This window comes from Passer domesticus, chromosome 5 (genome assembly GCF_036417665.1).
Source record: "Passer domesticus isolate bPasDom1 chromosome 5, bPasDom1.hap1, whole genome shotgun sequence".
NCBI classification, from domain to species: domain Eukaryota; kingdom Metazoa; phylum Chordata; class Aves; order Passeriformes; family Passeridae; genus Passer; species Passer domesticus.
In genome coordinates this window covers 19,307,777-19,335,607 of record NC_087478.1, presented here as the reverse complement: position 1 = coordinate 19,335,607, position 27,831 = coordinate 19,307,777, and the positions used below count along the sequence as shown (strand labels likewise).

General features: G+C 38.0%; 1 protein-coding gene and 1 long non-coding RNA gene across 7 annotated transcripts in view; one reads left to right on the top strand and one right to left on the bottom strand.

The window, feature by feature from the left end:
* Positions 1-27,831, bottom strand: part of GRM8 (glutamate metabotropic receptor 8) — a 303,263-nt gene that overhangs the window by 189,496 nt on the left and 85,936 nt on the right. Inside the window, exon 1 of one of the 4 annotated variants that reach the window (XM_064422216.1) lies at positions 6,121-6,277. The exons of the other annotated variants lie outside the window; for them this stretch is intronic. The gene's annotated coding sequence lies outside the window, so the exon portion shown is untranslated. Of the gene's footprint in view, positions 1-6,120; positions 6,278-27,831 lie in introns of those variants that run through there. 4 annotated transcript variants of the gene reach the window in all.
* Positions 5,822-23,087, top strand: LOC135301784 (uncharacterized). 3 transcript variants are annotated; one of them, XR_010363519.1, is made up of 6 exons: positions 5,822-6,057; positions 15,414-15,539; positions 19,549-19,653; positions 19,987-20,041; positions 20,205-20,261; positions 21,084-23,087. It is a non-coding gene; the product is annotated as an uncharacterized LOC135301784 (long non-coding RNA). The 3 variants fall into 3 exon arrangements; XR_010363518.1 differs by lacking the exon at positions 19,987-20,041; XR_010363520.1 differs by lacking the exons at positions 5,822-6,057; positions 15,414-15,539 and adding an exon at positions 18,076-18,191.

Genomic DNA, 27,831 nt, shown 5'->3' with positions numbered 1-27,831 from the left:
TATCTTCTTCCCTCATTTTCACATGGACTCTCATGTGCAATACCTAAAACTGTATTGATCAAATTTATCCAAGGCTTGTGGTAAATTAAGATAAAGAAAAATTCTTTTTAAATGTAGAAAGGTCAAACATATAAAATACATATAATTATCTACCTTATTATTAATAGACTTCAGAAAAAATGTTGGAATAAGTAAAACCCTTTGCTCACCACAACCACTGATAAAAGAGATTTTACAATTCACCAGATTTAACTGTCTCTAAAGTGATCATTATTCTGATTGTCCTTTTAATTCAAAGGTGCGTTGCATTTGCTTAAGAATGTATCTCACAAAACTCCTCATCTATAACTTCCTTCCCCTTTGGGTTGTATCATACTTCTGTTAAATAGGTTCAACTTTATACAGTGGGAAAGGAATAAAAATAAAGGAAAGGAGAAAGTGATTTAAAGTTTCCATGAGACTCCAAAGTGAATGCACACAGTAACATAAGGGCCTTTCACTCAATATAGTGCAAAATCACAATCCAGACCCAGAGTGCAGCACAATGAACTGTGAAACCTTGGCCATTAGAAATAGAAACAGCCACTCTTCTCGTTTCTCCTCATTTCTTGGAGAAAAATGAGGAAAAATGAGGAAAAAAAATGAGGAAATGAGAAAAAAAAAAGAGGAAAATTTTGTCCAATTTAAAATGCAATAAATAAGGCAGGTGATTTGTTCTCATCACTCCCTTTATCCAATAGCCACACAGCAACCACTGCAGCTGGCTTTTACTGGTGAGAGGGCTGGAAGCAGGTCCTGTGGACCACTTCATCAGTATCAAAATGAGCTGGTGTCAGCTCCTCATGAACAGACAGGCATGATCTTCCAGCAAGATGGAGCAGAGGGGCAGCCTGAGCTGTCAGGAGCAACAGCCATACACTGGCCTCCTCCCTGCCTCCTCAGAAGGCACAAACCACAGTGGCAGGGGGGCTGCCTTGCAAGCATCCCAATCCTGTCCAGGGCCAGGATGGACACTTTGTCCAGGTGGGTCAAGGTTGGAGACTGTGTCTGCAGCCTTCTACTTACCTCTACTTTCCCTTTCCCCAAAGCTGAGATTCTTCTGAGAGAGGGAATAAAAAAAGTTCGTGTTAACAAGTCCGTCAGCATAAACTGCTTGATAACTTAAATCAGGAAGATCTTCTGTGACAGTACATTAAGCTCTGCCCAATAAGAGAAAAAAAATTAAATAAATGCTGCACAGACACAGAATGTATGTTTGACTAATTGTGATTCCTGTGTGGTATATAATAAAATTGTGCTTTCAGAATGAAACAGCATGATTGGATTTCTGAAATACCCTTGTGTTTGAGATACCCACTTTATAGGCAGCTACTCTACCTCATTGTTATACAGTGTGCAACTAGAGCTCTCTGAAGTTAGGGCAAATCCTAACATCTGAACTTCAATCAAAAATATCTGTTAAATAAGAACAGAAAGCATTTGTCACAGAGCTGTATTTTAAGGAAAGCAGGTTCAAAGACTCTTCTTTAGGTTCACCATGGTTTAGAACAATTAATGATAATAACAAAAAAGAGTTCCCAGAATGATGAGAAATTACAAACAAAAGTTATTTGGTTACTTTTTTTACTGAAAATCCAATATCAGCCTGCTGATGGTAAATGAAAGGAAAGCACAAGAGGTATTGACCTTTTGTATTTCTGACCCCATCCTTGGGACAGCAAATTCTTTCTTTGGCATTTCTTTCACATTTACTTAGAACATGATAAATATAACTATCCAAGCAACTATATCAACACTAGGAGCCTATTTTACCTAAGTTCAGGCGCCTTGTGTTGTTATGTAGGTGGAAAGGCAGATTCGTTTCTCCTTCCTCAAGATGAGTAGGTGTGTGGAAAAATGCCATATGAATCAAATTATCTTTGATTCATCATTATATCATTCACATCATACAAAATGGTTTGTGCTTAGGAACTAATTTCTTATGCATGTGTTCCTGGCAAGTATACAGTATACAAAAGAAAAGACAAAAAACCCAAGGACTCCACTGATTCAAAATTCAGTTTATCTCTGCTTTTGCTCCACATTGGTTTATTATTATTTTAGCAACAATCTGTATAATAATAATTAGTAAAATCCTATTGCAGTCAAATCTTTTTGGTAAATGCCTCCTAAAGGACTTAGAATCCCTTCCTTTGAAATACCTATGGTTAGAGTAAATCACATTAGCTATGGCAGCCAGCTGAGCTCAGTTCAACTGTGAATGTTCTCTTTTAATCCACCTGGATCTCCTCTACTCCTCCCTACACATTTTTTGGGCAAGGAAAACCAAAGTCCATGATTACACAGAATGCCCCACAGTATTTTCTTCCAGAGAATTTAAGCATAATATTAAGGACATGTTGCACCACTCCTTCTGAAGTCTGCAGTACTGGCATTATCATAAATCTCAAACTGCCTTCCTTATTTGATCTTTTCCCAGCATGTGAACACGCAGGCACTGGAAGCATCTGTGGGATTCTGAATACATCTGAAGTAATGTGCACATCAGTCTCCTGCTGAATGGGTCTTAAATCTACAGCTTTTATTGTTCAGGCCATTGCTTCAAGTTGACTTGCAGTGCAAGAGGATTCCTGGAGAGGCTTTATTAAAGTCCAAATTCTGCAGTCTGACATAAACAAAATGCAAATTCTCAGCTTTTTAAATGCAAAATATATCTGCTAACAACCCTCTCTTTCATTCATGTGACATGCAAAACCAATTGGGAGAGTGATCTGTGGTGGAAGAAATTGTTTGTCACGTCATTCCAGTCAAAACACTGAGGATGTGTTTCTAGCTAACCCAAAAGCAACTCTCAAGAATCACATCCTCTTCTTCCTCTCTCTCTGTAGAAAAAAATATATTTCCTATTTCACTTGTAGACCAAGCAGGCTAAAGTTTTATTGATTTCTAATGCTATAGAAGTGAAATAGATTATCCAAAATAAAAATATTAGTAAAATCTGAATTTAAAAAAAAAAAAAAAAAAAAAAAAAAAAAAAAAAAACCACAAAAACAAACCCTCAGTTTTCCCAGGCTTATTCCATCCCACCACAGAAACCACCTGAGCATTGCAAAATAGCAGAAAGACACTTGTGAGTTGGGTTTTGGGATTTCAAAGGGGTTTTGCTTAATTATTCATACAGCAAATTCAGCGAAAGGTATTATTAGCTCTCTTTTTCCTCAGTTCATTTAACACAGGTCTCTCTGCTTCTTCACTTAGTGTTATTTTTTCTAGTGTGAATGTCTTTTCTGTCATGTGAAATTGAAATCCAATCTCATTAACATACAATTTCTTTTTAGATTGTGTTTTCTCTCTTGTCTATAACTAGTATTCACACTTTTGTTTTTTGCTTTCTTCTTTGTTGCTGCTCTTCCTCTACAATATCTTTTACAATGTATTTTACATGAAAGATGTTATACAAAAAGCAAAGGATAATCTAATTTCTTTTTACAAAAGGAAACAAAGTCCGCTTCATGCAAGGCTTATGTCTATTATTGTTGTTATTCAGGGAGGGTAGATGATGAAACTGTCAGAATAGCTACTGAGGGCGTATCCTGCATTAGTGCTGCTCTGTAAGGACAGAGGGAGTGGAACAGGAAACATTGTTTTGTTTGCGGTCATTAATTTCTCTGCTGCAAAAAAAGTAACACTGAGCAGATGCACCTTTTTTCTGAACAGAAGTGTTTTCTCTTCCTAATTAATTGGGGACTTATTCAATACTGGCTCAGCAATGCAAAACTGACCTTTGAAGATCAAAGTGAAAAGCCATATGGGGCTAAATCTTGTCTCTCTTACGCATGCTAAACTCACACATTTCAGATGAGTTTGCACCAGGGCTTAGACAAGTGATCATCATACACCATGGGAAACAGCTCCTGGGACAGTTCAATTGTACATCCAAAACTTTTGTGTTTCACTTTATTTTCTTCACCCTACCCTCTTTTTTGGGGTTTCACCCTCACTCACATCTCCCCAAATCATCCCATTTTGCTTTAGCACAGTTGGCAAACTTCTTACAACACAAAATCTTGGGAACGAGAATATAAGCACTGCAAGATTTAGGAGAGCCTCCTCATTACACTGCTTCTTCTTTTCAATTGTTTGAAATTCTTTTGCACCTACAGGCATATGTAGAAGCCAAACCAGGATCCAAGTGTGCTTACATTACATTACTATTTCTTTAATACCAACAGCCAGAGGGTTAAAATAATAATTCAGAATCAACCAAATATTTTTCTTTTGAAATACCTTACAAACTATACTGAATATATAGTTTTGTAATGCATAATATAGTTTATATTTAAAATACTTATTACAGTAGTACTGTATCTGTTGCCATAAGCAATGTTTTAACAATTATTCCCCTGAAATACTTATAAAGCAAGTCCTGCACGTATCAGAAGGTTAAACCAACGACAATAGCCAAAAATCTTTTAGAGATGTATGTATTCAATGTATTATACTCCTTTTTTACTCCCAGAGTTGCATTTTATGATGAGCAGCTAAGGTGCAGAATACAGTCTATGGTTTACAGTCACTCTAGTCTGGTCTACAATCATTAAAAAGAAGTCTAAACAATTCCAGGGTTCTGACATTGTCAAAATAGCCAAATAACACAGGCTGAATATGCTTACTGTGGTCTAATAATTTGAATAATAATTCTTCAAATTCATGATTGCTGCATGAAAGCCTACTCATGGAGGGATGCACTGTATCAATCACAGAGTAAGTAGGGGAGAAGTTCTTTAAGTTTCTAGCAAAGTCCTGCACTGGTATTGTTTAGGCAAAATGGGAATAAGCCCTGGATGGTGTCAATCAACATAGTTCCTTGATTGTCAGTACAGATATATTTGATAACACAATTGTGAATATAACATTTTTACACTAGTTGAAGATGGAAATAATGCAATCTCACTGTATGTCATCTTAGGATCAAATAATAGCCTGAAAGAATTGTATTATATTCATCAAGATGGTTTTAAATTAGGAGATGGAAAGAAAAGACAGATGGTAGGTCACCTGCAAAAGTGAACAAGGCTTTTTAAGAGTTTTCTAATGTCAGGTTCTTATTTTAAGACATCTTTCTGGATGTTGAAAGTGGAGGCAGCCAAAAAAAAATTACCCAAACTCCTAATCAGTGATATTAGAAGGTCATATACTACAGGAATAATTATTAAATCAGGTACAAAACTATATTCAAATCTTGTACTCTGTTATGCTTCTAGGTTGCATATTTAAAAACTCAGCACATTAAAGTCAAATATGGAAGGCCTCTCAAGGGTGAGACACAAGAATACTGCATTTGACCACACTCTATGAAACGGCAAAATATTTATCTACCAAAGCGTGAAGCTGACAGGATATCCTAATTAATATTTTCGAAGTACTTTATTTAGATCTCTGTCTACACAAATTCTGCATGACAGCTGCAAAAAATACTCAGGATAAAATTCTGCACTGAATTAAACTACTCACATTCAGTCCTACTATGATAATCTGGTTCTCCCAAAAGTGACAGAAAAAATATTGCAAGACAAAAGAGCTATTTACATAAATTATAATGTTAAGACATGAAGAAAAAGAGATATGGCCATGGTTAGGCTAGAAATTAGAAGCTTCTTAATTAGCTATGAAAGAGAGAGTATTATTTCAGTAGATTTAGGGAGAGCAATAAAGCCAAGAGAGGTTTTAAGAGAGATCTAAACCGCTTTTTGCATGGGATCATATATCCCAATCACTCCAATCAGTGCCCACTATTTCTTCAACTGGGTACATTCACAGAGCCGAGAGATGCTCGCAGAGCTCAAGGCAGTAAGAGAGAACCCCATTCCTTCAGTGCGGACCAGGAGCACTTGTGATGCTGCGAGCAAACGAAGGCCATGCTCCGGGCTAGGGGGCTGAGCTGTGACCGGGATTCAGTTCTCTGCTCTGCTGTTCATCTCTCGTGGTTCTTCAGGCCCATCACCATCCCAGAAGCTTTCCATTTGTGACAGAAATAAATACTTATCACCATCAGAGGTAGGTACAGGATCAATAGCGTATGGATTTAAGATACCAGAGTAACAGCAAACATTCAACTACCTTCACAGGGTGCTTTTAATCCCAAAATCTCAGTTTTTATGGGCGCAGTCTCCTCACTCTGTTAGCACACCCAGCAGGCATTTTCACGTCAGGCCAGGTGACAGAAGCAGAGAGGGCAGAGACCAGCGAGAGGCCGCTGGCAGCAGCGAGCGAGGCGGCCGGGGATGACGCAGCGCCTGTGGCCCGGCTGCCTCCTGAGGCCGGCCTGGAGCCCGGGCCGCACTGCGGCTGCTGCGCCGCGGGGACCGCCAGTGTGTCTGTGTGTCTGGGTGTGTGTCCGTGTGTCTGGGTGTGTGTCTGTGTGTCTGGGTGTGTGTCTGGGTGCGGGTGGCAGCGGGGACGGGCAGGCTGGAGGGCAGAGCTGGACCCCTCTGAGCACACGGGCTTGCTGCCCTCTGCCCCCCGCAGCCCCCAGCAGGAGAAGCACGGCTGCTTCTCTGGGTCTCTCTCCTCTGCCTCCTGACTCACTTCCATCCTCCTCCGCTCCTGCCCCTGCCAAGAGAAACACGACTTCGGCCAGGGCTGTTCTGCCATCTCTGGTGGAACAAAATCAGTTTCACCTGCTCTCCTGGGAGGCACTGAGCTGCTGCTGGCTGCTGCATCAAACAATGGCTCTGCCACTGACACCGTCACAGCTGCTTTTTAGTTCAGGTGCTGGCACGCTGCTTGTCTGCTGCTTTGTTACTGCCTGTGGATGCTGTCTCATGACTGCATCCCCAGAAGAAAGCGTTGGGATTAGCATGCAGCTTATCTGTATTTAACAGTCAGCCAAAATATCAAAAAGCTATGTATAAAATTGTATCTCTGTTGCTACCCAAAGGAGTCTATACTCTTCTCTGTTTTTCCCGTGAACACTGATTTTATAGTATGTTATTCAATTAAGACCTTTTCATATATGTTTTGCAGTTGAAGTCATACATCCAGCTAGTTAGCCTAAAATTCACAGATTGCCTCCAGTGTTAAACTTTCACTTTTAACAGGATACTCAGATTTCTGTTTCTAGAAAGTGAAGTTAAATTACAGCTCCCTGTGGGACATTTCAGAGGATGACTCTAAATAAGCCAAAGGCAATATATTAAAGAACTGATCTTTATTACAAAAGCTAATAAATTCACAGTAAAGGAAAGAAAGACCACAGAAAATTCAAGAAAATAAACTAAATTCAATAAATATGCTTTATTGATGAGTTAGTGGAGAATAGACAGCACTGCAGAAACAACAGCTTAGAAGACAAATCACTGTCTGGGCTAATAAGAGTTCACACCCATATCTGGCTGTAATTCTCTTATCCCCATACAGAAATCAGATCTAACCCAAATAATCAAAATATCAGTGTAGGATTTTGACTCTAAGCCCAAAGTTGCCAAAAGGTCAAGAGTATAGAAGGGCTCAGCTCTAACTAGCAGCTGAGGATCTCATTTACATTCACAGTTTCTGCATGTGCATAACAGAAAAAGAAAAATTTTTTGCACACTGACTCACTGAATTGTTTACCTTGAAACACATCCTGCTTCAGGGCTTGTTTAAGTAATTCTCACCATAGGGAGAAGTAAATCTCACCATAGGCACTTCTCGCCTCTACACAACTGAAGTTCGAGTCTCTTAAATGCTATGTGATCCCATGGGGTCAGTACTTCAAATCCTTTACCCTCATGTTAAATTAATAAAGTTTAGTGACTTCATCATGAAACTGGTCATTTGGGGGTCTTGTATGTGGCAAGGCTTTTATGACTTTTTTTGTGGTTTGCTTTCGGTTTTTGAGGGTGTTGGTGAGGACTTTTGGTTAATCACTTGGGCCCTATCAATGTTTTCATTTTGCTCAAGTGAGCAATTGATTTTGAAATCACAATTCTAACAAAATTCTTTAATCAGCTTTTGCTTAGAAACTGTTTATTTCCATCTTCATTACAAATGTAGGATTTAAACAACCTATCAACTCAGCATAAGCAGCAAGCCATCTTGTCAGTCTGTCCTTTCCTCTCAGGGATGCAACTACTGTATTCTGTAGTTCTGAAGAAAGGAAATAATAGGATTAGAAAAACATTGAGGAGAAGGGGATGTCAAACAAAAGAAAAGCATGCTGTGGTTCTAAAGCAGTCTCATCTAGTACTGGGAATTGTAATCCATTTGTGCTAAAGACTTTGCCTCTGCTAATTAAACAAAAAAACCCCCATGAAATACTTATACAGTTTGATACTGTAGTGTGGCCTACAGGGAAACATAATTAAAACACGTCTGAGTGTGTTCGTTTTGGCTTGGATGGAGTTAATTTCTTTCATAGTAGCTACTAGGGGCAGTGGTTTTGGTTTCTGATGAAAAGAGGATTGATAATACAGTTATTTTAGCTATTGCAGAGCAGTACTTACATAGAGTCTAGGCCTTTCCATACAGTCCTGCCAGTGAGGGGGCCAGGGGTGCACAAGAAGGTGGAAAGCAACACAACTGGGACAGCTGAGCCCAACTGACCCAAGGGACATTCCAGACCATGTGGCATCATGTTCAGCACTAAAACTGGGGGGACGTTGGCTGAGGGGCCACTGCTCAGAGACTGGCTGGGCGTCAGCCAGTCGGTGCTGAGCAATTGCTTCCATTTGTGTCACTCGTCTTTTTGGAGTTTTATTCCTGTCTCTTTATTATTTCTCTTTACATTACTATTAGCAGTATTATTAAAAGAAAAATAACTCAACTGTTCTTATCTCAACCTAAAACTTTTCTCACTTTTACCTTTCCAATTCACTTCTACCTGTCCCGCCGGGGCAGGGTGAGCAGCAGCTCTGTGGAGCTTAGCTGCTGGCTGGGGTAAACCACAACAGAGTAAAAGCAATTTTAGTCATTAATAAGCAATCTAAAGTACAGTCAGCCATACAACCATACTATTATTTAAGGATTACAATGTGTGATAAAGCCAGCAATCAAATAATGTTATAGATCTCAAACTCACTTAGCATAACGAAAAAATAATGCCCAAGTACTGTAGAAAAATTATTCTATACATCTTTGAAGGAAATGCAAAAATATGATTCAACAGAAATAGCTAAATCTGTAAGCACTTTCAGCTATTATGCTTTGTATCACCATTAGACAGTTTTATTAAAAAAAGAAATACTATTTAAATAAGTCAATGTAACATCAGATATACAGTGTAATTTTAAATAAAAAGCTTTGCAGTCTATTTTCTTCATCTTCAGAGACACCAGTCATAGAGTATTTTTCATGTACTCCTGTATTGGCTCAGCTTCAGGCACTAGGCTAAATAAGCATTCACTTAAGACTTAGTTCTGTTGAGTGAGGGTGGTATTGAGAAGAATGACCTTCTCTGCATATTAAAGTTTACATAAGAAAGGTGAAAAACTGTTTGTGACCTTGTAAAAGGCCATTATTTCCATTTAAACAGAGCTGCAGCCAAGCACAGAGCATCCTGAATAGTGTTAGGGTTGTGTGCTAATCATGCTGAAGTCTGTAATTATGAGTGAAAATCATCTGAATATTAGTCAGGAAAACACACAAAATAAAAGCTGAAACCAATGTCTACTGATAATCCATCAGCTTTAAATTAGAAACTACTTGGAAACTCAAAGTTGAGGCTTAGGGTATTTCAAGCCAAAACAAAAACCAGAACAAAAACAAACCATACCACACCTCCTCTCTGCCCTCCTCCCTCTCAAAAAAAAAAAAAAAACAAAAAAAAAAAAAACCAAAAACAAAAACAAGACAAACAAACAACTAAACAAACAAAAAAAAACCACAAGTGAAAACAAACAAACAAAAAACCCAACCACCTTTTGCTCAGCATGTATTTTCCTATTCCTGGAATATGAGCTAAAAATCTCAGAAAAGAGGACAACTGAGATTTCAAACAGAGAGAGTCCAATAAGACTGTGAGACACGAGACATCAGTCTGTCACACATGTAGATCAAGGTAATTCAGATGAGAATTCACAGTTTCAGAGATGAGCTGAACTCAAAGCGGAACGAGAGCAATTTGACATTCCCACTTGCCGCAGTTTGCAAAGACAACCAGTGTTTACAGAGGTTTGCTTATTGTTCTCACAATGCCTTTTCTCGGCCAATTCTTGTGTGCAAACACCATAACAACACAGTATAATAAGCCCAACCTGCTTTAGCCCCCTGCAGTCCCCAGTGCACATTCAAACAAGGCTTATGCAGTTTGGCCCAGATGTGTGCATTCCGTGTATCGAGGTAAGCAGAGAAAAAGCTAAGATCAAAGCCTCTTCTCTCCCAGGTGAATCACAGAGCTGCAGACTCGCTCTCCCACCCCACTGAGCTTAGTTATTCATGAGACACAGGATGTTTGTCCTATCAAAAAATACTACTCAAGCAGGGTAAAGCTATGAGTGAATACTTTGGAAAATGCTGCTGGAAAATACTGTAAACAAGTGCTTGTAAGTGTCCCTCTGCTCTCTACAGAAAACAGGATGTTGAGGTGTGGAGATAACACAAATGTTCACAGAGAAATTCAAGTTACTGAATATTTCTGACCCTCTTGGCTGCTAAATAAATGCTAGCATACATCATGAAGAGTCCATAAAGCTTTGCTTTTTTGGAACCATTCAAGCGTGTGGCATTCATAGTTTCACTAGCCAGCTCCATCACTGGTCTGATCAAGCTTTGCTTCATATGATATCCACCAGATCCGATCAAGTTTTGCTTCATACAATTTCCTCCAGACTGCTCCCTCCTTGAGTATTTCCAGGGCTCATCCAGCAGGACTTGCCTGACTAATCTCCCAGCATGTGTCCCTGTGCTAACCTTACAGATTATCCCTCAACTCCACCAGCCAGTTGTCTCCCCAGTTTGCATGCCAAAAAGACAGGAGAGCTATTCCTCAACCTAACCATGTCACACTGGAGGTATTCAACACCTTGAGCTAAAAGCAAAACTGTTCTCTATGTAAGTATAAAAAATACATGATTCTGGAGAGAGGTAAGTCTTGCAAACGTACAGAGCTTCCCATCCTTTTAAGCTGGACCTTAAGTATCTTCATGACATTTCAGTGCATCTTGAGTCACTTCTGAACCCTGGAGCCTTTTCAGTCCTGCTCACCTTAGCAAGACCAAGAGTTAAGGCATGTACACTCAGTTCCTCTCTTCTTACCTGCAGTGTTTTTTGACAGGTTTTCAAAGTGATCCTGGGAGTTTCTCTATATATAAAAAGCGTGGCCTCTTTATTCTGTGTTTAGTCATATTCCACCCTCTTCCTGCAGATTGATAAAGTGGATCCATTTTTGGTCAAGGCACAGTCACTAAAATTTAACTATTGTCCTGAGGCTGAAGGGTATATGTTGGAAAACTTGTCAGTAAATGTAGATAAATAATTGCCAAGAAATATTCACAATACAGCAATTTTCCTAACTACAGAATAAATCTGTATTATTGATTGGAATTCATGTAACATATGCAAGCTCCCCTCACCATCCTGTGTGCCTACTGATGTCTCTTTGAGTTGCTGCAAGGACAGGCAGCATCCGCAGTTGTTGCAAAATGTGCATTTATATAACAATATAAATGTATCTACTCTAATTTTAGCTCCTGCCAGCAGGGGAAAGTGTTTGCAGCTAAAATACAAACTTTGAATTTTTTCTAAACAATTTGTTCTTACTTACTGTTCCACCAACCATACTCACACGTAAATAAAATGCAAGGCATTTTCCTGTTAATATTTTCAGCATATATTTCAAATCTCAAACATGTTCAATTACAGCCTAGTTAATTTTCTACATTTCTTCTGATTGTTCTGCCCCTGCACTGTAAACAATGAGAAGGTCTCTGCTGTGACTGCAGTATAGATTCTTTCCTTTCACTATTATTAATCCCATTGAGATATATGAAGCAGCCTTGCAAGGTTTGTTTAAGCTTCATTATTTTCCTAATTTTCCAAAACTGAGTACTTCCATTGTTACTACAAGGATAGGTTATATTGAATATTGTTCCTGTCAATTAAAAAAATATTTTCACATTCAGAAATATTTCCATGCCATACAGTAGCAGAATAAAGTGGCAAAGGAGGATGGACTATCCCTCAAGACAGACATTAAATTCCTTTTTCATTCCTTCAGTTTATGTTATGTTCAGGTTTGGGATTTTTCTTTTGTTTTGTTTTAACTGGTTGCCATGTGAACTGGCAATAAAGTATGCAGCCTTCTATACCTGTTAATGTCTTCCCATTTTGAGAAAAGAGAGGCAGCTTTTAATGTAACTCTCTCTGAGAACAGATTGTGTTGCAGACTCGACCTCATGCAAAAGGAGAATTCAAAATATCATAAGCAGTTCAGTAAAACTGCAGCTTGCACCCAGAAAATCTGCCAACATGCTTTAATTTGGGAGCAAAACTACTGACTTTATTATTCCAAATACAAAATCATCACTAATAGGACTAATAGCAAGTGGTATCAGTGAAATAGCTCTTGAATACTGGGATTTTTATTCATCCAAATTTCCTGAAATTTGAGCATTTATTAATGAAAAACTTTTATCATTAGTATTCAACCTCTGCACAAACCACATTATCTTGCAGATCAAGAATTAAGTAAAATGCATAGGAATATAAAAACATTTGTGATGGAGGTGGAAGAAGAAAAGAAAGAAACATTCCTTACAGGAAAACAAGACTTAGATTAATGCAAAAAAACCCCCAGGATTGCTAAATATGATGGGAAGGAACTTGTACATTCCAGCCATATGCTGAGACTAATCTCTTCTAGAAAAACTGCATTCAATACAAGTGTATCTGGGGAAGAGCTCTTAGCTGGGTACAAACCATAGACACTTGTACTCAATTTGTAAGGGGAGGAAATGGAAGAACAAGAGGGAGAGGAAAAGCTATATTAAGAAGTCAAATTGCAGGAGCCCTTTGACTGCTATTACAAACTGAAGAAGATCTTCAAAACTGAAAACCTGCCATTAATCTCTTATTTACATGGAAAGCACATGCTTCTTTTTATCTGAAATACTTACAGTAATGACAGGAGCTGGGACTAGACAGATAAACACAATATGTCTGGTTATCAAGAAATTTAAATTTCTTATCTAAATTTGGGGTTGAAGCTTGATATTTGCTTACTGTGAGCAGATAGTGCATCTGCTCAGTGAAACTTCTGTTCCCATCATTTTTACTGCTAATAGCAGTAGTGAAGCAGCACTTTCATGGGGCCCATTTTTTCAGGAACCAGTCATTTCTAGCAGGGAGGAAGTCTAGTTACTGAATCAGTCCCAAAATTAGAGATTTTAAACCCCAAAAGTCCAACAAGAACTTAGTCACAAATCTATAAAATTCACGCAAAAATTTTTAAGCTAAAATTGTTCTGAGTGAAGCTAAACAAACAGACATTTTATGATGCAACTGCTCTGAGGAAATTTCCAGGATGGACTGGTTTTTTCTGCATTTTTAATCACATTTGGTAAGCACAGCAGCTGTATACATCTGCTTCTTTCTATGCATGTTGACTCTAAAAGTGAGTGGCTGTGAGTGGCCATGTTTATTTATCAGTTTATTTAATTTTTTAAGAGTTCTGGAAGCATGTGTGATTTTTACCAGAAGATCATGTGGTCCTTTCAGCAGCTGTGCTGCGTAAAGAAAGACAGCAATGTTTCTGCTTTTCTTAACCAGATAAGCTAAAGTCAAGGAAAATAGGAGGCCCTGATATTATTCATGAAATAAAGATATAAAGTCATCTCTAGTAGTTTTCTGGCCTGTTTATTTTTTTTTAAGTGTACTCTGCCATGTAATTTGTTGGCCTTGTTATAGGCTAACATGCAAGACACACCTCTACTTTGATCACAGCATTGATTTTGGTGGTTGGCTTGAAATCTCTGTATGGGGACTCATGGTGTCCAATGTAGCACTTTTGAAAGCAAATGCAGAAGACATGCAAACAGAGCAATTCAACCTTAATCACATAATTCATTTTAAAAATTGGGTTTTTTCATACTCTGCTATGTGTCCATCTCAATCTCTCTCTTATTTACATAAAACTCCCCCTGATTACAGATGAGGGTAATTACACTAAATCATTCTATGGGAGTGCTGCCAAAGACACATAAACCCAGGTTCTGCTGTACACGTGTCATATAATGGGGATATCAATTACAGTGCCCAAAATTGAGCACAGATCTTATATTATTTCAACAGGCACACATACTCTGACATTTATGAATTATTAGGCCACAGTTTATCTATTGATCTACAAGCAAATTCATTGCAGTAGGGTAGCATTAAGTACAACTACTAGAGAAGCGCCTAGGAATATCTCAAGATTTTACTCATTTGTTCTTTTAACACCACAGAGTTATACAGAAAAAAGAGCTAGGTAATGTCAACATCATGTTTTGAAGAGTCAACACATTTCTATTCCTAATACATGAACAAAACATATTGATTCTTGAAATAATTTGTTTTGCTCCTGATTTTGAGAACACGCTCTTCACCAAGAGTTGAATGTCATGAGGCCTCTGAAGGTGTGAGCCAGGATTGCCAGGAGGACTGGGTGACTACCTACCACTCATATTTTGAATGCAAGGCCATTCTGCCAGCTGCTCGTGTCACTAAGGTGACATCGCACCTCTGAAATGAGTTGGTTTATATTTTCATGGTACCCTACTGCTTGACCCCAAATCCTACATTTGCTGAATCGACACTATCACAAAACAGCAAAGTCTGTCTGACATAGCAATGTTTTAATACATGATGATTCATTATGACAGGACACTGAAAGCCCTGTGGCATGTGCAGAAAAGCTTTAAATAGTACATAGTTGTTAACTTATTTTAATTAAAAAGGCAAATGCACAAGAGAGATGAGAACCATCTTTCTGTATCACATCACTTTTATTTGCTCCACTTACCAGCAAAGAATGGTTTGGTTCCATTAAGAAATTCTATTTTAAGAAAATGTCTTCTTCCCTACTTTCATATTTTCCTTTCTTTTCTGCATGGCATATCTAAAGGCATACAGCTCCTGGCTGCAAATACTACAGAGGATCACTAAATATAGGACAGCATGAAAATATGTTGAATACATTTGTCAGCACTGTACTAAAACAGAGCTGCATAGCAAAAAGATTCCCTCATTGTTAATATATACTGGCTTTATCACCTTTCCAAGGTGAGAGCACCCACACAGGTATCATAATCAGTGGCATTTTTGCCAAGTGCTTCAGGATATTTTATTTATTTTTTCCTCCATAAAATACATGCTGAAAATGTGCTAATGAAGGTTACACTACTTTTTAATATTATGATATTAGCAGAAATTCAGTATTTCATTTCATATTACAGAGGTCTGAATATCCCTTGTTTGAAGTGCTGCCAGCACAGCTGCAGAGTGCATCTCAGATAAATGGAAGCCATGACAAACAGAATGAGTTAACCCAGTGCAAACTTTCCATCAAATATGCACAGCAGGTAAACAATTGCAAACTTACATATTTTCCCTGCACTGTGAAGACATTGCAGATGACATTAAGTTGTTATGTAGCAGGGGATATCAAAGCAGTATGTCACATCAGCAGAAAAACCAGAAATAGCACAAGAAATATCTCCACAAACTATTTTCAGCTTTCTCAGGAAAACTACTGTGAAGCTACATGGTAGAGCTAAAAAAATTACAACAGTTTGCAGAAATGGACCAATGTTTCTTAATGAACAACCTTTCAGCTTCATAACAGCTCTGCAGAACAGAACTGCTGTAAAAGTCTCTATCAAAAAAAAAAGAAAGAAAAATAAGAGAAAAAAATTTGCTAATGATACCACCCCATAATTATTGATCTTTTATCTTTGAACGTAACTGTGAGATCCACAATGCCTCCTGAAAGTCTCACAATAAGAGCAAAAGTGCCAGAAGCCATCCCTTCACCAGACTTTAAAACAAACTAGTTACTTTTATTCCTTACAGATAACAGAAGCTCCACTGTGCAAGCCAAGTTGTGATGAGGCATGTTTTAACACCATGACTGCAAGAGAGGGCAACTCTTGGAACAAACATTTAATCTGCTCTGTGCTATCAATTGATGCTTCTTTAAAATCTGCTCCAGAGATTGGCAGGGTTCACTGTCTACCTACAACGTGTTCTACAGCCCTTGATCAGCTAAGAAGCAGTGTAGGCAAATCATCTTACTGGTATTTTTGAAATCACTGCAAAGGAGTTTGTACATTACCAGTGTCAAAAAGCTTAACTATGCTTACATCAGAAATAACAATTTTTCATAACGATTTTGGTAAAAGTACTTTTACCATTGGAAATACATAATGAAAGACAACTTGGTGCGGGTTACAGTAGAATAGTTTATGCCTGAACATCTCAACAATAATCAAATACAGGTATATTAATTTGTTTTCTTAACATTGGTTGTAATAACTATTAAAAAAAAAAAAGAAAAAAAAAATCCAAATTTTCTTTCCCTTCATGACTGGATATTTATATTGACTCTCTCCCGTTCCCAGTAAATTACTTGGGTCAAGTACAAGATACTGTTAATAGCATTTGTTATCATGCAGACTTCTGTCAAACAGCAGTATCTTACATTTCCACTGGCATTCCTTATCATTAAATGTCCATATAAGTCTCCTGGTTTTAGCAGATATCTCGCCTACTGTTTTTTCCTTCTGACATTTAAATCAATAATCCTCCAATCAAATTAGTCATACTTAAAAAGCTTACACCTATCTGCTAATTCACAATGCTAAATGACAGATGAAATGCAATGTTATATGAAATATCTTACACAAAAGACAGTATGTTTTCTACACCCATGGTACAAAGGACATAAAGTAATGCGATTAAATTGCAGCAAGAAAGATTCAGGTTAGAAACAGGAAAATCATCCAAAGAACCAGGGCACCTAAAACACTCAGGCAGTGTGCTTAGGGGTGCTGTGACACACCTGTCATTGGAAATATCCAAAAGCACAAACAAAAATCTCCCTTGAAGTATTACAGGGCTTGCCACTCTTGATGTGGATGAGACAGACAAAGTAACTTCTTGTAGTCCTTTCTACCCCAGACATGCTAGAATGTGCAAGAAGCATGGAAAATACAAAGTTCAAAAATTGGGCTAAAAAAAGCTTATACTACCCTCTAAATTACTATTTGAACTTATCTCTTACTATTTGAACTGTTAACAAAAAGCATACCCTTTGGGAACTGATACTTCTTAAGGAGATATTTCTTAAGGAGGGAGTGGGACAATGCAGGGGAAAGCAAAAGCATCCAATATAACCAGTAGTACAACTGATGAGACATTTGCTTTTATTCATCTTGCCCAGCTGGGATTTAAAAACTCATAAAAGTTATGAGTCACATGGCTTAGGTGAAAAGAATTATAAAGAAAAGCTACATAGTGTAACATTTCTTAATATTATTTTCATCCATAATAGCAAGATATCATTAAAATATTAATGAAAATGCCACTGACATATAGCAAAGTGACTTAGACATATCTCCTGTACCCACAGCTTCAATTTCTCCAGGGATTATCTTCATACCATTAGCTACATATTTTGATGTCAGAAATATTTGAAATGTAGTAAGAAGAACCTTAAAAGCACACACATATCCAGGAGGAGAAACCCAACGAAATCTGGATCAATGTTCCAGGGAACCAAAGCACCACAGCACCATGGCAGCAATCGCATAGCTTGCTCCAGCAATGACCATGTGCAGTCACCCCCACATGCACCCTTACATCTACACTGCATTTCTGACCTGCCGGTGCAGCTGTTTCTGTAAGGGCGCAGCTGTTTCTGCACTGGCACCATAATAACCCAATCCAAAGGCACGATCCAAGCTATAAAAGCTTCTGTAGTCATAACGCCAGTAATGCTATTTGCTACTACCTGCACTAGCTGAGCTCAACCTGAGTTTCTATGGTGAGGACATAATACCATGAACAATTGAGTTTGTTACACGAAAGGATGAAGGTGGAGAATGACTCTTGTTGCAGGGCTTATAACCCTCCCAGCTGGCCCAGCAGCAGCTGAATGAGGATGTGTATTCAGGCCTCCAAGGAGCAGGGAAAAGTGATTATGCTCTTTTGTGCTGCTAGCAGAATGCAACTTGGTATGACATTTCTGTGTTTAACAGCACCTCTTGTCTTGCAACATTTTTCTCTGGGCAGATAAAAAAGCTCATCCACAAAGACATTGTAACCCTCTCCCACACTGTGAAAAGATGAATGGGGATAAAATTAGAGGAAACTGAGGAGTTACATTTGCATCCTAACAGAAGTTATAACAGTATGGAAATTATAGGATAAAATGTAGTTGCTGTTTCCTGGATGGAATGTGGTTCACGTACCCAAAACCTATTCCACAATCCCCATACACACAATCTGCAACTGGGAGCATGTGCTAAGGGGGATTGAATGGAGGGTAGAGCAGAGCAGAGAAATCATGGCCAGGCACTGTTGAAATCCTTGTAGAGAGGGGAACTCAATGGTACTTTGCAGCTGAAAAGCCATGTGTCACCTGTCAGCCAGGGGAGAGAAGGGAATATGTCCTGCTGCTGAGCCAACAGCTGTGGTGAAATCACTCTCCTCAAATGAACATGGCTCACTAAAGCCTAAGGGTAATATTATCATATCCCAACGTTACCTGACTCCAAGGTATGACCACCCCTCACTGGGCATGTGCTTTGTATTCTTTTTGATTGCATCTATAAAAATGAAGGGAGACAATTTTACACTAATTAGTAACAAAGGTATGCATGACTAGAGTCACTGAAGCTTCACCTAAACATAAAGAACTAGTGTGAAAGTAAGTCAAGAATGGGGAAAGGTCAGAGGAAACTCCACTGTAACTGGTGGGATCTGTTCATGGGCTGAACATGTCTTGTTCATAGGGACATTTATAGGGATGTCTATTGGGTAAGAACCACTCTACATGTGCTGAATACTTTTTGGGGATTAGAGTATCTAATGTATTGCTTTGAGTATGTTTTTGCACTCAGCACTATCACCAACTAAAGAGTGCTATTCCATAAACCATTGCTGTGAGTCTCTCAGAGGCACTGACAGCTGCCTACAGCAGGGAATATAAAAGGTAGACCTGATGAGGTGTCTCCCTTGTACTGCTGGTGATTTTCCCTCAGTCAGTCAAACCACCCTCCAAGACAGCAGGACTGCACAGTGAAGGGTCCCCATCACACACTGGTCAGACAAAAGGGTCTTTTCCAGCTTTTCTGGAATGCTGAAACCCCATGACAGATGAGTCAAACACTAAGTGTCAGGTAAATCTCCCCACAGAAAGGGTGAGAGAAACCTCCCCTTTTCACATGACACACACCCCTTTTTTCTTTATTCTTTCATCACTTTAGAATATTTTACTGAGAATTATTTGGCAAAGAATAATTTCTTTTAGTCTCTCCTAGCCCCTGTCACTTAAAAGCTGCTATAATCAAATTCTAACTCTATTTTCAGGTTATAAAATAGTCCATAAGATTAAAAAGTTAAGAAAAGACATCCAACCTCTGTGCTTAAAAAAAGATTAATGGACAAATTGCCTTCTTTATAGGGACAAGGAAGGTAAGAAAAGTTCTCTTATGACAGTTACAAAAGAAACAAGGTTTCCAATCTTCAAAGCCACATGGAAAAGATCAGTAAAACGCTCTGCTATTTAATACTTTAATGTAAGCCTCTATAATTAAATGTTAGATTTTCTATTAGAGAAACGATCAGATTAAAGATGAGGTGATCAAAGATTCAAATTAATTTGGCTACTTTAAATACTCTAATAAAGATGTTCTGTTGATTCTCAAACTAGCAGCACTTACATTAAGAGTGTTTCAGGGAATGCCTCATCACTTTGTGAGCTACAGTATGTTCTTCTGTACTAAGCAAAAAATTCTGTTCTTTTAGAGGTAAAAAAGAAAAGCACACAAAGATTTTCTGCTGATCTCTGCAGGCTAAAAGTGTAAGAAAACTTTTATTCTACTCTATCCTTTGAATTTTCTCAGCTTAATTGTGCACTACACCCACAATTTCACTTTCCTAGAAAATGGTATTTTAATAGACTTTAACCCATACCTCTTCAGCTTCATTTTTTTATTCATTATCATGTTGAACATATTTTTCAGCAGAGGATCAAACCTGAATCAACAATGCAAACTTCACCGTGTTTCCCACCATGCATGGTATGTGTTTCATAGGTCTGTCAGGACAATGAGGATTCCCTTTTTATGTCACCTCAAAGGGGGACTCCTTGGACACCATACACAGCTTACTTCATCTTACCCTGTAAAAGACTAAACTATAAGAAATAAATAAAACACAACAGTTTTAATTGAACAATAATACAATACGCTATATTTCAGACACCTAGGAAAGAGGAAATGTCAATGGCATGAAAAAATTAGTTCATAAAAGCTTATAGTCAGCTAATGGGTAAGAATGAAACAAGTAAAACTCTGAAACTTTGTTCCTGAATGCATTAAAAAGACTTTTTTACAGCAAAAAATAAGACTTAAGATAGCTAGGTATGATCCTTAAACCTACAAATAGTACTCTGAAAAAGACAGACTCAAAACAGTTTTAGAGTTTTCTGGACAAGCAGAAAATATCAAAAGCACAAGTAGCTTGAAGAATAGAAACCTCTGGAATCTGGTAGCCAGATGGGGAAAGGAAAATGTTGCTTTTTCAAGTTCTGCAAACTATGGCAAGCAGCTCTAGCAGAAAGTAGCTGCTTTCATTTGCAAACATGCACTTTACTTAGGAGTCCTTCCTTTTTTAGTAATTTCTAATGTTTGCAGTAGTATGATTAATATTGGAAAGTTTTTTAGTTTTTTGTTTGTTTGTTTGTCAATTGTTCATCATTCAATTTGTTATAATTTTGGAGATGTTTTCAAAATACTTCTATATTTCAATATTTTATTGCTTTTTTTCATTTTTTTTTCATTATCACCCTGTCTTTGAAATCTTTTTTACAATTTCTATCTTCCCTTTTTCCTGTTTTCTAGACAACTGTGAGCTCTGGAAATCCGCTGTTCCTTCCTCATGCAACAGAGCCTTGGGTGGATCTATCAAGAATTTCTCCATATTACAGGATTATAACAAAAGAATTTACATCTCTCAGACTCAAAAAGGCCTGGATCATTACAGTTTCATCTATTATAATTAACTCTTTATTGTGAGAACAACTCAAAGCAATTAGGTATCACAGTACAGAAAAAAGAGAGCTTTTAAACACTCTCCCACCAGCAAGTCTTTGGTGTTAGGTTTGACTTCAGTTTGCTCAGGAGCATAGGAAGGGACAGGGAATTCTGCAAAATCCCTGATGGACTCTCAGAAACCTCTCCCCAGCCCACTGGGGCTGGTGCTGCTCCTGGTGGCACTCAGCCTTCTGGTAGTATCTGGATCATCATCTCCCTCAGAAGTCAGGAGTTGGCAGTAACAGACAGTTGTGACATCCAGTGAAAGCTGGGGAACACAGAGATTTCCTTATATCTTGCTCGGAACTTTCTTCCATGAAATTTTACCTTGAAATTCCATAAATATATTAAAACAATATTTAACTACCTGAGATGTGTCACCTATTCAACATTTCCCAGCATATAGTGCCAGTAAAACCAGTATTTTTCACCTAACTATTCACAACCATGTCTGTTATTGCTGGTTCACCAATTTGTGTCAATCTTTTTGGCTGAAATTACTATTACTAATCTATTACATAATTAATCGCTAATATAGTAGTTTCTCTCTATTTTCTTTATTAAGTTCTACAAATCATTGAATTCAATATAGAAATTGGAACATTTTCTGAGACATTCAGAATTCATTATATAGTATGATTTTTTTTTCTTGTTCTCAGTGGTTCATAATAAATTAATAAACCCGATTTCAAGATTCCTGCTCAGGAGGAATATCCTGTCACCCAGTCAGTGACCTGTTACAATATCTATTATTAGATGCACTATTTAATTAGGATATACACTCAGGAGATCTGCTTAATCAGGATGTCTCCCAGTGAACACATTTAGGTCCAGCAACATTCATTGGCAATGACTTTCATAATGGGGATGGTAACTTCCCTTAACTGGGATACCTTAGCGTGAGTTAGTGTGTTAACCAAAGTCCTGTACTTCTGTCTTCTCTGACAAGAGCTTTCAGATTTTCTCATGCTGTGACAGAAAACACATGAAATATGTATTGCCCTGGTTTTGGCCATGAGAGTCAACTTCTTCCTAGTAGCTGGTACAGTGCTGCATTTTTGGTTTTAATAGAAAATAAATGTTCAGGACACATTGATGTTTTTGTTGTTGCTAAGCAGTGCTGACCCTAAGTCAAGGACTTTTCAGTTTCCCATACTCTAGTGCAGTGTTTCTTTGGAACAGAAGGTCAAGCAGGTTTTCCTCCTACCTTGCTGCTTCCTGGGATGAGCCTTTTTACCTTCATGGATGGGTATGTAGAGGGCCAGCTCACATAATGCACAGTTACTTGGCTGCCTGCTTTGCTCTTCTACACCTTCTAAAAACCCCCTTTTTCTATCTTGAGAACCACTTTAGGGTCATCAACAGGGCCCAGTTGTGACAACTGATGATCAGAACAAACTGGAGGCCAAAAGCCATAATTTCTCACAGCAGGTCAGAGTTTAGACCTTGCTAGAGAAAAAACACTCTCTATACACACATCAGAGAAGAAAAAAAGGAAGCAGCTGTATTATGTGCCTTGATTAAACTGCCTCTTTAGTCATCACCAATTCTATCAGCCTCAGTTGAAGAAACCCTATCAACAGGCAATTTTAAAAAGAAAAATAAACAAAATCTGCAGTCTTTATGTGCACATATTCAAGTTCCATCTCCAAGAACATCTATTAAAATATTCTGAGCTAGAAATTTGCTGCTCATTGACAATCTAAGATAACCAAGAAATTATTGATCTCTCTCCTTCTCCTCCACTAAGAGAAAGAAAGAATGCTAAAGAGCTGCTGTTGAGATAAAATGCACCATACTTAACTTCAAGTATAATGCCCCAAAAAAATTAGTTGAGGAATAGCTGATTTACTGTCAGCACAACATCAGTGAATGACTTTTTTTTCCAATTTTTCCCCGCCCTACCTTTGCCCCCTAATTCAACAACAGATTGAAAGAAAGCACAAGATATTAATGTCCTGGTGATGCACAAAATCCTGTGTGATTGTACAAGCACATCCACAGAAGCAGATGCAGTTATTTGTCCATTTCAGGTCTGAGCTGGCCGGACACAGGCCAGGTCCAGTACAAAACTTACAGAACCATGTTACCTGGTTATTCTTTTAGGATTAGCACTATGATAGCACATGCTGCTGGCTTGCATTCAGCTGTCTGAGGGCACAGATGGAATGGGAGCACAGCTGTCCAAACCTGTACATGTAAACATGGTCTGCATGCCACTGCAGATCGCCACTCGAGGAGCTAGGACAGGAACTCCATGTACACAGTATATACACAGTGTATACACAGGGAATGCAATTCTCCCTTCCCTAACGTCCATACAGGAAGTAATGACAGAAGAAATTGTTCCCATGAGCACAGGTATTAAAGCAATGAGAATCTAGCTTACAGCATCTTCAAAGTATTCTAATTCTACCCACTTATCTGGTGCCCAGTTGTTTCCTTTTCCACCTCCTGAGAGGTTTTTTCCTTGCATTTAAGTATGTCCAGGAGAGATTCTGATGCCACAATATGTGACCAAATACACTTCATGTCTGGACAGTTAATACCTGGCAGCATATTAAAGTACTGCTTCTTGATTCAAATATCCCTGAATAGAAATTATGTCAATAAAAAGAACTTATATTACAAATTTCTTGTCAAGTCACACTGACATTTTGTATGGAGGTTCCCCATGTTATGCCCCTATCTGGCAGAGTACTTGAGGGAATTCTGGATGAAAACAGCATTCTGGCCTCTTACTAGTAACTGGAGAGTGGGTGGCAGTTTACTTAGAGAACCTCCTTGATCAGAAAGTCTTTCATGTCTGATCTCTCTCCACTGCAGCAGTCAGTGTTGAATGTTTTGTAAAATGAAAATGTTTATATGACCTTTTTTCATTCAATTCCTATTCTGAGATGCAGTTCTCTTATTTTAAAGAAAATTTAGAACTTATTATTAACACCTGGTATTATCTCCTGCACACTATACTCTACATCACCTAAAAGTTTCCAATTTAAACCCAGAACTTAAGGTTGAAATGGTGAATTCTATTTTCTTTTGTTTTCTGCTTAGCTTCTGAATTCCCAGATGCAGAAATCTTTTGCACAATAGTTACCACACTACCAGCCATCTACAGCATTCAGTAAAAAAAAGTTACAGATATGGCTGATAGTATTCAGCAGTGGAATTATCTTATATCTGTTGTACTTTTTATATCTTAAATAATAACACTGATTTTAAAAAGCCTTCCTGAATTTCTGCAGCACTGTTTTAGCTATTAAATGATGCTATGTTTTTTGTTCTATAAAGGATATCTTCACTTCCTGAAAAGAGACACACAGACTACTTCAAATCACCTCTTGACCTTCTCTTCAGTGAGCTCCTTATGTTTCCCATCATAAGATATACTTTCCAGCTCACAAACATTTTCTTTCTCTGAATCATCTCTTTTACCTGCAGGACTCAAAACTGAATACACTATTTCAGTATTAGTCTCACTAGCACAGAGATAGAGGAAATATCTCTTTGCTATTCTAATACTTCATTTACATATCTAATGGTGCCTTTAACCCAGCTAGCCAAAGCTCCTTACTGGATATATTTGTTCTTGTACTACCCTGCATCTAAATGTCTCAAAATTATGTGGCTTAGATGCATTCATCTCTTCTGTTTGATCCATATTGTTCATTGGTATAACTTGTTCTGAACGTTCCACAATTGACTTTATTTTACCATTTCATTATCCCTTGCACTAGCTATAAACATGAACAGCTCCCCACCCAACGAATCCTTTCCAGACTTCAGAGGCCACCTGAACAGATTAGCCTTGCATCTTGAATAAGTAAGACGATGAAAGTTAGACCACAGGAATCTCCTGTCTTCATCCTACCTCCATGTGCAGTCTCTTTCATGTGATAAGACACCCATAGAGCAGTACCACAGCTGTGTAGCACTGTCTGCACTCCTGTTTCTGCAGAGCTGGATGAGAAAGGAGTTAGGGTTTGTCTGAAAGAGATTCACTGTGAGCTGCAAAAGGCAACATCAAGCATAAAAACAACTAGAGCCCTAAACTGTCTCGCCAGACCCTTACTCAATTTTGCACAATTTATTAATAAGACAGATCTTCTTGCTACTTTTTCTGACTTGAAAAATACTTTAAATTCATCGTATTGGAATGGAAACTCCAAGTTCAAGCCCTGATTAGTATTTTTGAAGAATGTTCTTGTAATATCCACACACTCAAATATCTGCAAATCCATGTGCTATGTGTATGTGCTTACATGCACAAAAACACAAACAGAATCGTAACATTTCTGTGGAATTTGACAATTAAGCTTAAGCAATCACACTGGGAGGTCTGAGGTTATCTACTATAAAACTTTTCTATACCAGATTATTAACCACCTTTTATATGTCAGATTATTAACCTGATCAAAACAATGTCAACACTGCAGGAAACATCTTTGATTATTTCATCAAGTGAAAACAGTTAAATTAGATTTAGGAAGAGAGGTTGCATGACAAGTTCTCCCAGTTCTGGATTCCTCTTTTAAATCTTAAATGCAAATCCACTCATTTTGAGGAACCTTAAATGCTGTTCAAGTTAAGAGCTTGAACTAAGAGCTACAACATGTGCACGTGCAGGAAGAAATTGATTTTCATAGGTTCTACAAACATCCAAGAGCCTTTCATCCAAGAGCATTTGTTCAACCACCAAAAAAATGGAAAGACATAGAAATGGAGAATTTATTAAGCAAGTACACTTTCATTTGGTTTTATTCAAAGATAAAAAGTAAGGTTAAAAGTTCCAAAAAAATTACATTTCTCAACATCTTCCTAGCCTTGCTCATCACAGTGATTCTGACTGGCGACATATAGCATTTTACAGTTTTTCCTGAAGCTGAGAAGCTTCCTGAAGCTGAGAAGATGTCAGTGGGAGTTGATGATGCTGAGTGATCTTACCAGCACCTTAAATAATTGTTGCTGCATTGCAGATCTTAAGTCTGGTGTAGTTACATAAAATTATATGAACAGATTGTGAATAAATTGTAAGTAATACAACAGATTGTGAAAAATTGTAAGTAAAATCATATGCATCTTTTGATATTGCTGTGCTGGGTTTGGCTGGGATAGAGTTACTGAGCTTCACAGTAGCTAGTATGGAGCTCTGTTTTGGATTTGTGATTAAAACACTGATAATGCAGAGATGCTTTTGTTATTGCTGAACAAAGCTTGCAGAGTCAAGGCCTTTTCTGGCCTCACCCCACCAGTGGGGAGGCTGGGGATGCACAAGATGTTGGGAGGCCAGAGAGGCAACACAGCTGACCCCACCTGAATTAAGGGATATTTCAGATCACATGGCATCATGCTCAGCTCAGATAAAATTGGGGAAAGAAGGAAGTGAGGAGGACATTTGGAATTGTGTCTTCCCAAGTAACGATTGCACCTGATGGGGCCCTGATTTCCTAGAGATGGCTGAACAGCTTCCTGCCCATGGCAAGTGGTGAACAAATTCTTTCTTTTGTATAGCTTGTGTGTGCTTTACTTATTAAACTGTCTTTATTTCAACCCATGTGTTTTGTCATTCTTACCCTTCTGATTCTGTTCCACATCCCACTGGGGGGAAAGGAGTGAGCAGCTCATTGGTGCATGGTTCTTGGCTGGGATCAAACCACAGCAATTGTACAGTCTGATTATATAAACAGCTCATGTTGCACATTACAAAACATATAAACATAACAAAACAACTGCCTTTCCAGTTGCTGTCATGCACATGAAAACTTTTAAAATAGAGTAACATTCCATTTTGTTACAACACCCTTTGCATTTTTACAGTTCAGTTGGGCACCTTGTCACAACTGATCATACATCTTGATGCTTTTTTTATGTTTGTTTTAAATCAATGTGAATATTTCTTCCTTGCATTAATAGCATTTCATGTAGCAACATTGGCAAAGTGATTTCTATTCATTCATTTCAACATGGTTTATTCCTCTTCCCCAGTCCTCATCCATGGAAAAATTCATTGGCTGGAGAAATATTTTTCTGTTAAAGATATTTACCGGATATGACTCCTTTTTTCCAAAGCACATATTTCAGTGCTATTTAGTCTAAATAACTTATATTATAATCACTGGCTTCAAGATTTTCAAGAAAAGAGGTTTATATGCTGCTAATATTAATTTATTTCCTTTCCTTCAGGCACCAGAAAAAAAAAATCAGGATCAACCTTAAGTCCTTTTAAAGAAAAGAGACCAAACATTCAAGGGTACATTCATATAGAGAATTCAAGGGGACATAAGTTACATACAGAGAGAGAAGGAGAACAATTTGTTTCTTAGTAATTCACTCATTTCTCAGAACACTTTTCTTTGTGGATGCTATCCTGCTTTTTTTTTTTTAAGGGTTTTCCGTAAAACCTATGTTCTTAAATTGACCATCTTACATGGTAGATGGGTTGGGAGGAAAAGGAAAAAGGTGTCATATTGTCACTGTACACATAAAAACCTTTAATTCCCTTCTTTATCACTAAGTTCCTGGTAACATTGTTACCATCTCCTCCCTTCTAACACAT